Below are 12,269 nucleotides of genomic sequence, written 5' to 3'. Positions count from 1 at the left end.
CAGGCCCTGTTCTGTCAATCACATTCACACCATGGTGTGCATTTGTGCACACTCGAATCCAGGCATCCCGCTGACAGCAGCAATAGCATCAATTAAGTAAGCCACAGGAGATAAGGGGTGTAAAATGGCCTTTATCCCACCTGAGTCTTTTGTGTCAGTGTCTGTCTGCTCGTCTCTGGCTGTTTGTCTGCTTGTGTGAGCATGTTTGTGTGTGTGAGAGAGAAAAGCGAGTGAAAGATGGAGAGAATCCAGGCACTAGGGAGGTATTTTAAAGGACATTCTTGGAATGTTTTGTGTGAGCATTGCTGCTTGTTTCTGTGAGTGTGCACTCAAAAATATATAAGTATTCGGCCATATAGTAGAAGTGTCTTATATGTCTTGTCCTTAGCCCCGCCAACTTGCTACACTCATAGCTAATTTTAAGAGTACCTGCACTTATTTGTTCCAATTTAAAGCCCTGATTCCATCCTATAGCTTGAAGCACTGGGGACGCACCCAGGCCTGCTCTAGTCACTCTACCCACAGTGCAGTCCTGGAAGGACGTTCTCTCAAGAGCAGTCTTTCTTAAATCTGGCTACAGACAGCTTTGGCTGTCTGCCACAGATCATACAACCACAAAAATAATTAAAGAGCAGTATGGAGAGAAGAGGTTTGGGTGTGCCCTTTGGTTCATCTTCTTTACGGGCATTGAATTGGGCATCATATGTCTTAGCACGCCTATTTTATGTATTTGTTTTTTGCGAGCGAACATGGACAAAGGCATTTCAGCACTGTACAAGAGGACAGGTTCATCCAATTTTCAAGTACAAACATTTAACCAAAACAAATACAAATTCTTAAAATAGACAGGGTATTATTTAAATTACTTTTAAGTTTATGGGCGATTATTACCTTAGCCAGAGTGTCTTTAGACAAGAAGAATTATATTTGAAGGTGGCATGACAAGCGGTCGTGCACAGGGATAGATGAAAAGTGGTCCCCATCCTTGTGTTATCAGAGAACTCTTGATTCATATAATGTTCTTGCTTGAATGCTGCAGGCTCCAAGAGAAGGAATTCTTTCTTCCTCAATTCCTGCTGAGCTCTAGAGACTTTCAGTTTTCCACTCAGGTAGGAGGGAGAAGAATCACGCAGGTGAGCGAAGAATGAAGGAGGCAGGAGAAGAATCACGCAGATGGAGAAGAATCATGCTGGCGGAAGTAGAATCACGCAGATGGGAGAAGAATCATGCAGGTGGGAGAAGAATCACGCAGATGGAGAAGAATCATGTTGGCGGAGTAGAATCATGCAGGTGGGAGAAGAATCACGCAGATGGAGAAGAATCATGCTGGCGGAGTAGAATCACGCTGATGGAGAAGAATCATGCTAGCGGGAGTAGAATCACGCAGATGGAGAAGAATCATGCTAGCGGGAGTAGAATCACGCAGATGGGAGAAGAATCATGCAGGTGGGAGAAGAATCACGCAGATGGAGAAGAATCATGTTGGCGCGAGTAGAATCACGCAGATGGGAGAAGAATCATGCAGGCGGGAGAAGAATCATGCAGGTGGGAGAAGAATCACACAGATGGAGAAGAATCATGCTGGCGGGAGTAGAATCACGCAGATGGGAGAAGAATCATGCAGGTGGGAGAAGAATCACACAGATGGAGAAGAATCATGCTGGCGGAGTAGAATCACGCTGATGGAGAAGAATCATGCTGGCGGAAGTAGAATCACGCAGATGGGAGAAGAATCATGCAGGTGGAAGAAGAATCATGCATATGGGAGAAGAATCATGCAGGCGGGAGAAGAATCATGCAGGTGGGAGAAGAATCACACAGATGGAGAAGAATCATGCTGGCAGAGTAGAATCACACAGATGGGAGAAGAATCATGCAGGTGGGAGAAGAATCACACAGATGGAGAAGAATCATGCTGGCGGAGTAGAATCACGCTGATGGAGAAGAATCATGCTGGCGGAAGTAGAATCACGCAGATGGGAGAAGAATCATGCAGGTGGAAGAAGAATCATGCATATGGGAGAAGAATCATGCAGGCGGGAGAAGAATCATGCAGGTGGGAGAAGAATCACACAGATGGAGAAGAATCATGCTGGCGGAGTAGAATCACACAGATGGGAGAAGAATCATGCAGGTGGGAGAAGAATCACACAGATGGAGAAGAATCATGCTGGCGGAGTAGAATCACGCTGATGGAGAAGAATCATGCTAGCGGGAGTAGAATCACGCTGATGGAGAAGAATCATGCTAGCGGGAGTAGAATCATGCATATGGGAGAAGATTCATGCAGGCGGGAGAAGAATCATGCAGGTGGGAGAAGAATCACACAGATGGAGAAGAATCATGCTGGCGGAGTAGAATCACGCTGATGGAGAAGAATCATGCTAGCGGGAGTAGAATCACGCATATGGGAGAAGAATCATGCAGGCGGGAGAAGAATCATGCAGGTGGGAGAAGAATCACACAGATGGAGAAGAATCATGCTGGCGGAGTAGAATCACGCTGATGGAGAAGAATCATGCTAGTGGGAGTAGAATCACGCTGATGGAGAAGAATCATGCTAGCGGGAGTAGAATCACGCATATGGGAGAAGATTCATGCAGGCGGGAGAAGAATCATGCAGGTGGGAGAAGAATCACACAGATGGAGAAGAATCATGCTGGCGGAGTAGAATCACGCTGATGGAGAAGAATCATGCTAGCGGGAGTAGAATCACGCATATGGGAGAAGAATCATGCAGGCGGGAGAAGAATCATGCAGGTGGGAGAAGAATCACACAGATGGAGAAGAATCATGCTGGCAGGAGTAGAATCACGCTGATGGAGAAGAATCATGTTAGCGGGAGTAGAATCACGCATATGGGAGAAGAATCATGCAGGCGGGAGAAGAATCATGCAGGTGGGAGAAGAATCACGCAGATGGAGAAGATTCATGCTGGCGGAGTAGAATCACGCAGATGGGACAAGAATCATGCAGGTGGGAGAAGAATCATGCAGGTGGGAGAAGAATCACACAGATGGAGAAGAATCATGCTGGCAGGAGTAGAATCACGCTGATGGAGAAGAATCATGCTAGCGGGAGTAGAATCACGCATATGGGAGAAGAATCATGCAGGCGGGAGAAGAATCATGCAGGTGGGAGAAGAATCACGCAGATGGAGAAGATTCATTCAGGCGGGAGAAGAATCATGCAGGTGGGAGAAGAATCACGCAGATGGAGAAGAATCATGCTGGCGGGAGTAGAATCACGCAGATGGGAGAAGAATCATGCAGGCGGGAGAAAAATCATGCAGGTGGGGAAAGAATTACGCAGATGGAGAAGAATCATGCAGGTGAGAGAAGAATCACGCAGATGGAGAAGAATCATGCAGGCGGGAGAAGAATCATGCAGGTGGGAGAAGAATCACGCAGATGGAGAAGATTCATGCAGGCGGGAGCCGCGAGCCATTTATTGAATCGAATCGAACTGCAAAACTGTTCATGTGAGGGTGAGGGCAGAGCCCCGAAGCACTGTACATTTTTGTGGTGGTGGGGGTGGCCACTGATCATGCTAGCTTTCGGGGAGGAGCCAGTCAACAAGCACCCATGGGGTCATTAATGGCCCTCTCCAAATCTTTAGGTAGCCTTTCTAGGGAAAGCAGACTGTCAAGGCTCACACATGGGAGGAAGGAGGACTCCACTTAGGAACAATTGTTGTAGTGTTGTTTCAAGAATAAGAAACCCTTATCTTTAAATATGTATAAAATGTGTCTTCAGCCATGGCCTCAAAGGAAACCGGAGGGGAACTGTTAAAGCCTTGATGGTGGAAAAGCAAAACATTCTACATATAAGCCACACACTCACACCCCTCACAGACATTCTCTAGCTGAAGCATTCCAAACTCTCCTATATCCTAATACCTTGTACTCCTGACAGCGCCCCTAAAACCATCGGAGTGCGAGTCGCACAAATCCAGGAGCACTCGCAAAGCTCTCACAGCATAGCAGTGACACACTCCTGGCAGCCTGCACACCACACAGAGTAGCAGTCTGACACTATTGTCTGCTCTCTCATACTTGCAGTCAAAAACTACAGACAGCACAGTAACACTTCTCACAAAGTAGCATTATCCCAGCATCAACAGCTCATCAACAGCTATGTCACAATTATAAGTTACTACTAAGAAGTAAAGCACCACGTAATACACTTACCATACATCTACTACCACGATTACATTTACAACCCATACACATTAACTGTATATACATATACCTATATACATAAATACATATTTATATATATATATATATATGTGTATATATATGTGTGTGTGTGTGTGTGTGCGTATATATAAATATATCAAAATATATGTATGTATGTATGTATATATATACGTCTCCTCCTTTGCTTGTATTACAACCACCGCGCACCAGACCAGAGGGCGCGTCGTCACTCCGAATCACACAAGCTCGATCGGTATTAATGCTTCCACCACCTCAGTTTACCAAGGACACACGACGCCGTGTTGTGACAAAATAAGCTTTATGTGTCAGTTGCTTGGACGCGTTTCACCTGAACTCGCAGGATTGTTCACCAATAAAGTTTTTTGACAAAATTTCACCATTTTAAAATACTGTGCATCTGACTTAGTCACGTGTTAAACTACACACATAATGCATTAGAAAACAGACTCGTAGTTTTTCATCTGCTTGAAAGTAGAAATGTTTGCATGGTAAATTTCTCTAAGATCAGTATACCACTCTTGTAAACTGCTTAGTATTAATTGTGTCATTACCTGCAAAGGGAACGAATATACATTTTTCTTTGTCATTGAATTAATTCATTAAAAACGAAATATAGTTAATAAATACAAACGATCGGAAATGATTGATTTCATTAGACCCTGCATTTATATTGATAGGGCCCGCTCAAAGGAGCGCATCCTACCTTGATATTTAATGACCAAGCAAATATATCCCATTACTTCATTTCTTACTGCCCACGTGGGCTTTGAAAAGCCTTCAATGTTTACATTCATGTCACAATTATTCTTGTTGTTATTACGCCCCAGTGGGTACCCACCCCCAGGACACTGCTGTTTGCTATGACAGTCATTGCAAACTCTGCTTTGCTTCATTGAAGCGAGAGCAGGAAAACCTGCTCTCGCTTCAATGAAGCACAGCAGAATTGCTTTTCCATAAGGGGACCTGCATGTCAGCAGCTACCCTTATGAACAAGCATTTGCAATGCAATAGGTCTCGCATTAGGAAAGTTTGAGCTATTGGTATTGTAAATTACAAATTTTTTATTTATGTGTTGGTTTTGAAAATAGCGAAATTAATAGCTTTGTCATTTACAATGCCAATATGTTTAACTTTCTCAAATGTGACACCTATAGCATTTGTAATGCAACATGTGTTGTATTTACGTGACTTAGGAGTATTGATCTTACAAATAACAATGGCTTTTATTTTTTTTAAATAATTAATACTTAAATGAAAGTTATTGTAATTTATAATGGCAAGAGCTTAAACTTTTGTAAATAAGTTTTGTGAAGTGAGGGCGATATATAGAGTGAGGGCGATAGAGTGAGGGCGATAGATAGAGCGAGGGCGATAGAGCGAGGGCGATAGATAGAGCGAGGGCGATAGATAGGGCGAGGGCGATATAGATACAGCGAGGGCGATAGATAGGGCGAGGGCAATAGATAGGGCGAGGGCGATAGATAGGGCGAGGGCGATAGGGCGAGGGCGATATAGATACAGCGAGGGCGATAGATAGGGCGAGGGCAATAGATAGGGCGAGGGTGATAGATAGGGCGAGGGCGATATAGATACAGCGAGGGCGATAGATAGAGCGAGGGCGATAGATAGGGCGAGGGCGATAGATAGGGCGAGGGCGATAGATAGGGCGAGGGTGATAGATAGGGCGAGGGCGATAGGGCGAGGGCGATAGATAGGGCGAGGGCGATAGATAGGGCGATAGCTAGAGTGAGGACGATAGATAGGGCGAGGACGATAGATAGGGCGAGGATGATAGATAGGGCGAGGACGATAGATAGGGCGAGGACGATAGATAGGGCGAGGACGATAGATAGGGCGAGGACGATAGATAGGGCGAGGACGATAGATAGGGCGATAGCTAGAGTGAGGACGATAGATAGGGCGAGGACGATAGATAGGGCGAGGACGATAGATAGGGCGAGGACGATAGATAGGGCGAGGACGATAGATAGGGCGAGGACGATAGATAGGGCGAGGACGATAGATAGGGCGAGGACGATAGATAGGGCGAGGGCAAGGACAATAGATAGGGCAAGGGCGATAGATAGGGCGAGGGCGATAGATAGGGCGAGGGCGATAGATAGGGCGAGGGCGATAGCTAGAGCGAGGGCGATAGCTGGAGCGAGGACGGTAGATGGAGTGAGGACGGTAGATGGAGTGAGGACGGTAGATGGAGTGAGGGCGGTAGATGGATAGATGGAGTAAGGGCGGTAGATGGATAGATGGAGTGAGGGCGGTAGATGGATAGATGGAGTGAGGGCAGTAGATGGAGTGAGGGCGGTAGATGGATACATGGAGTGAGGGCGGTAGATGGATAGATGGAGTGAGGGCGATAGATGGAGTGAGGGCGGTAGATGGATAGATGGAGTGAGGGCGGTAGATGGATAGATGGAGTGAGGGCGGTAGATGGATAGATGGAGTGAGGGAGGTAGATGGATAGATGGAGTGAGGGAGGTAGATGGATAGATGGAGTGAGGGAAGTAGATAGATAGATGGAGTGAGGGCGGTAGATAGATAGAGTGAATCTGTTTGTCACAAATTAAGCACTAGGAAAGCAGCACCAATTCCAAAGGCCACACAAGAAATTCTGTAAAGACACAAACCGTGAGCAAAAGGCAGGACTAAGAAAATAAAAGTCACAGTGAGCGAACAAATGTACCTGTTTCCCCCCCGCCTCCCCAACACCACCTTAGGAAGGATGCTGTAGGCGGTTATATGTAGATGGCAGCACTATTGCCTTATATTTCCACAGCATAAGCATTGCCTTATATTACCACAGAGAAGCACCGCAAACAGCGGATACAACTGTGTTCTGTTAGTGGCATGGTGAGCGTTAAAACGGGTGTGTTCATACAGCGAGAGTAACGCTTGCCCAAAAGGATATAGTTTTAAAAACGGAAATTGATAATTTGGTGGGGGAACTGGGTCACTAGCACCACTGCAGTCCTTTATTAACTACTACACATGCCTGTCTTCATAAACACATTACTTACCTGTAACCTGCCCCATAAATCTATATTTACATTCACATGTAAATCTATGTGGCATTATGTGTCCGGAGAGCACCCAAAAATGTTGCTGGGTTGACGGAATTATGTGCCCCAAAAAGTCAAATTTACTGAAAACAGCTGCCGCTAAAATCCTATTAAAGTTTAGTCCATATACTCTTCTTTCAGGTACATCCCCCCCCCAAAAATCATATTGTGAAGCAGCTGCCTCCTGAAACACCGCCACTTCATTATTTGCAAGTTAAGCATTACGAAGGCAGCAGTAGCTACGTGTTTACTGAGCAATGTAACTAAAAGGTTTACGAAACTAAAAGCCACATATCAAGTTTAAAGGGCACGCCTAAAACATTAAAAGCAGATATCGTGAACAAAGGCTCAATACACAGTGAAGTGTAAAAGCCAAACGTTACGTCCAAAAGACTCGTATATAGGTAAAGAAGGTTTGTGTGGCCTGAAAAGGACACATTCGGATTCCAAAGAATGCACAAGAAGCACAAATGGTGAGCATAAAGCACATATAAGACAAAAAAAACTCACATATAGCAAAGAAAAGTACATGTTTGGCCTCCCCACTTTAGGATGCAGTAGGCTGTTAGGTGTACATGGCAAGCCCTATTACCCTTATAGCTCCACAGCATAAGCCCTGTGGGCACCACAAGGAAGCACAAAGTACAGCCGCTGAGTAGAAAGCAAGTACAAGGACTGTGGTCTGTTTCTGGGATGGCGAGCTTTGGGCAGGGTGTGTACATACAGCACGACTAGCATCTGACCAAAAGGTTGGAGAAAACTCTGTACACGGTTCATGCGGTGGGGGGGCCGGGTCATCAGCACCATTGCACTCCTCCCTTATTAACTACTCCACATGCCTGTCTTCAAAAGCACATTACTTACCTGTAACAGTAGCTTTGCAACATAAATCCTGATGTCCATTTGTGTATATTCCAAACATCAATATATCTGTAAAGCCACTGAAATTATATGGCTGACGACCACCCAAATATATGGTCGGGTTGACTAAATTATGCACATTAAAAATTACAAATTTACGGTGCCTTGTCTGTATGCTAAAGATCGCAATGCAAAACCCGTAAACACATATCGTTTTCAAAGTATAAGTTGTGCATAAACCATTCACAAGCACTAACAGGGCGGCAATAGCTAATTATTCCCATCTACATACAAAATAATTTCATAGCATAGCACCACTTGCGTTCAAATGTATTTATTACATGTATCAAAATTAACAGTACTTCGTCCACAATAAAAGATGAATAACTACAACTAAACAATAAAACATATTTGCCAAACTCGTACGGTGCCACTTTGACCCTTTAACAACATCCCACCCTTATTTCTATAGTTTATATGCTTTATGTTGTGCAAGCTAAACAGAAAACACCCTGTGTGAAGCTACCGCATAATTAAAACGCATGCATCTCTTCTCTTAGAAATTAAAGTGTTAAAGTGGCAGTAGCGGAGGCTCTATTAAAATTCAGATGATCAACTCTGTGTAACGCAAGTTACAAATTAACCAGTACCAAAACGGCTATACCTACATGTTTGCAGCTACACACCAACAACGTTTGTAGCTTTAAATTGAAACAGAATCAATTTGTTAAATTAAACTTTTTTTTACAAAATTGCTTTCACGAGGTTTGTAACTGTGTTAATTACATAAAATACGTAAACATATGTTATGGGGAAGAGAGCAGGCTCAAAGTCTGCTGTAGTGTAAGTTTCGGTGTAAAATTCTACACTTCAGAAAGGATTCCAGCACACGCTAATGAAGCGTAAACAAGCCGAGCAAGACATTGTGAAAGTAAAGATAAGAGAAAAGTCTCTCGTTACAGACACAGGCTCCAGCGTGGGAAGCATCACCATACAAAACCTGACGGCGCTAATGCATTCCATTCAGACTGGCAGAATCACGGGTTCACTCCCTCAGTCCTAAAAGCCAAACGGATTGCAATAAACACACGCAGTCAGCAGGTGGCGCTGTAACGCCTCCATTGCCGCTTCAGGAATTTGCAAGCGCGGATTAACAAACAAGTACGGGAAATGCAAGCGGCGGGGGGGGGGGGGAAGAGGGGGGGGGGAGTAGCTCATGGCCAAATTAGCAGTTTCATGAGGATCGAAGAGAACAATAAAAAAAATACGTAAGAAGTGTCACAAACTCACAGGACAAGACCAGAACTGCAGTAGACCAGGATGCGAAGACAGCACCAGTTCACGGGCCCAACAAGGGAGCCCTGGACGAAAGTGAGGCCTGGCGAGGCAAGAAGAAACAACGAGCACCCGCGAGAGCCGCAGCCGCAGCCGCAGCCATCTGAAGAGCCCCGGTACGGATCGCCAAAGTCCCTCTCTCTCGCTCATTGTGAGCCTGGGACTGCTGCGTGGGCCCCTGGGGGCGAGGAGATGCGACTGTAGACCCTTGGGCCGGAAGACTGTTACCAAATAGACCTGCCTGGGCGAGGAGCCCCCTTAAATTACCAGTGGGACACTGAGGGGCACACGGCTGGAATTTGTAATAATGCAAATGAGACAAACGTTTGGTGAGTAATTCAAGCTACTTTATTCCGGAGCGCCGGGAGAATATGACTTGCTACTAGCGGTCGGCGCCAAGTAACAATATGGCCGCCTTCCGCTTCCTGTTCCTCCCATATCCTGTTCCGGTAGCGGAACACTAGAACGCTACCACATATCTCCCCCCTTTATGCAATAATCAAACAGTATACAAGAGTCTTACTTCCAGTCCATTTCATAGTCTTTGAACCTCTCAGGTACCTTTACTCTTCTTCCTGCTCGGGTCTCCACTCTATCACCATTTTTCTCTCCTCCTGTCGTCTTGCTCTCCGTCCACTCTCTCACTCCGTCCAGTCTCTTTGATGTGTGACGCAAAGTTGTCTTCCCAAACTTGTCTTTGAACAATAGAAATGGGCGCCCCACTGTCTGCGATCATTTCCAGTGGTACTCCCCCGATGTGCATGTCGAGACGGGGTCTATCTGAGTTTGAACCGTCCATTTCCAGTATTTGGACATCAATGTACAGGAATTCCTCTTCTTCCACTGTGTCTTCTTGGTCGCTGGCCTCTTCCCGCTGTTCCTGTTCTACCAAGCGTACCATGGCGTTCTTGGGTTTCCTGCGACACACCTTTTCGTAGTGTCCGAAAATGTTGCAGTAAGAGCATTTAGCTCTAAAGGCGGGACACGCCTTGTCGTTTCCCAGATGGGCATTGCTACCACACCTGTAACATTGAGGTTTTCCTCCTTTGTTGGGCCTGCTGTCCGTCGGGTGTCTGTTGGTGTTGTCAGATCTTCCACCTCCTCGGTTCCTCCGCGTCTCGTTCTGCCTCGAACGGTCATGCCTATTTGTCGCCATTACCTTGCATACGGCTTGCGACTCCTGGACGTCCTTCTTCGCTGCCTGAGCGCACCTTCTAGATAGCTCCGCTTTCTTGACCATCGCCCAGATTTCTTTGAGTGGAGCGTCACCATTCACCCACAACTTTTCTTGTATGTGAGAGCTTGAAGTGTGCATGATAATCTGGTCCCTGATGAGTTCATCATGCAGTCCCCCAAATTTGCACGTGAGGGCCAACTTCCGCAACGCCACAACGTATTCGTCTACAGTCTCACCGCTTTTTTGTTTTCTTTGAAAGAAGTTAAATCTGTCGATGGCGACGCACACAACCGGTCTGTAGTGTGCATCTAGGTCGGCGATGGCGTGATCAAATACTTCTGTGTCTCCGGCGTCTCTCTCACCTTTGACAATGGTGTCATATACCCTGAGCCCTTCTGGGCCTAAATTATGTAGTAGGATTTTCTTTTTCCTTTTGCTAGAAAACTGGGTGTCACCTTCCTCTTCCAGCGCCTCCAGATAGTTAAGGAAGTACCTCTTCTAGTCTTCCCACTTCCTTTCCGGTTCGCCACTTTTTGTCAGGAATGGTACCAGTTGGGTGAGGGACGTGCTCTGGGCTGCCATCACTGGAGCGTTCCTTCTGTTCCCTGCTGTAGTGACCTTCCGCCTGGTCGGACTGCCTGGAGCGTCCTGCTCCCCTTCGTCTTCTTCCTTGTACTCCTCATCACTTTCTTCCCCTTGTCCTCTCTTTGTGGGGTTTGATATAGCCTGTGGGCTGCCTCCTGTACCTGTGTGCGCTGAGCCTGATGCTTCCTCCAGAGTCTGCTGATCTTCCAGGGTGCCTGGTCACTCTATATGGACCACGATGGTCTGCTGGTCCGGGTACCTTGGTGCCTTTAGTATGGGTGCCCTCAGCTGCTCTGCAGTGCCCTCTGTCCACCTTGGTCGATGCTGGGTGGAGTGGTGACTTTCTCCACTGCACTGGTCGTGGACTTAGGTGCTGCGGTGGCCTCAGGGGTTGCTGGCTGTTTGCGCGCCAATTTCCTGCCTCTCGGCTGCTCCTCTGCCGCGCTCCGGGTCTCTGTGCTGCTCTCACGCAAAATGCGTGCGCTCGCGATGCCGTCGCGTGTGTTCTCGGGATTAAATCCCATAACTCGTCGCCATTGTAATAATGCAAATGAGACACACGTTTGGTGAGTAATTCAAGCTACTTTATTCCGGAGCGCCGGGAGAATATGACTTGCTACTAGCGGTCGGCGCCAAGTAACAATATGGCCGCCTTCCGCTTCCTGTTCCTCCCATATCCTGTTCCGGTAGCGGAACACTAGAACGCTACCACAGAATTGAAAGTGCCGTAACCGAGATGCACACCGGCAGAAGCACCCGGCTGTAATGAAGAGTGCAGCGAGCCCGGCTGTAATGAAGAGTGCAGCGAGATGCGCGTCGGGGGGGGCTAAATTAGGAGGTAGGCCCAGCGCGCCTGTTAGAGGGGGGGGTAGAGGGCGGCGGCGTGTGTATGCGTGCGTGTCTGTCTGTGTGTGTGTGCAGGGGGGTGGGGGCGGCAGCGTGTGTATGTTTGTGCGTGCATGCAGAGGGGTGGGGGCTGGCTGTGTCTGTCTGTGTATATGCGCGCGCATGTGCA

The 12,269-nt window shown here is 46.8% G+C and overlaps 1 protein-coding gene across 5 annotated transcripts in view; it reads right to left on the bottom strand.

The window, feature by feature from the left end:
• Positions 1–12,269, bottom strand: part of ADCY10 (adenylate cyclase 10) — a 4,100,562-nt gene that overhangs the window by 153,387 nt on the left and 3,934,906 nt on the right. The window lies entirely within an intron of this gene.

Source organism: Lissotriton helveticus, chromosome 3_1 (genome assembly GCF_964261635.1).
Source record: "Lissotriton helveticus chromosome 3_1, aLisHel1.1, whole genome shotgun sequence".
Taxonomy (NCBI): Eukaryota; Metazoa; Chordata; class Amphibia; order Caudata; family Salamandridae; genus Lissotriton; species Lissotriton helveticus.
This window is presented reverse-complemented; position numbering and strand designations above follow the sequence as displayed.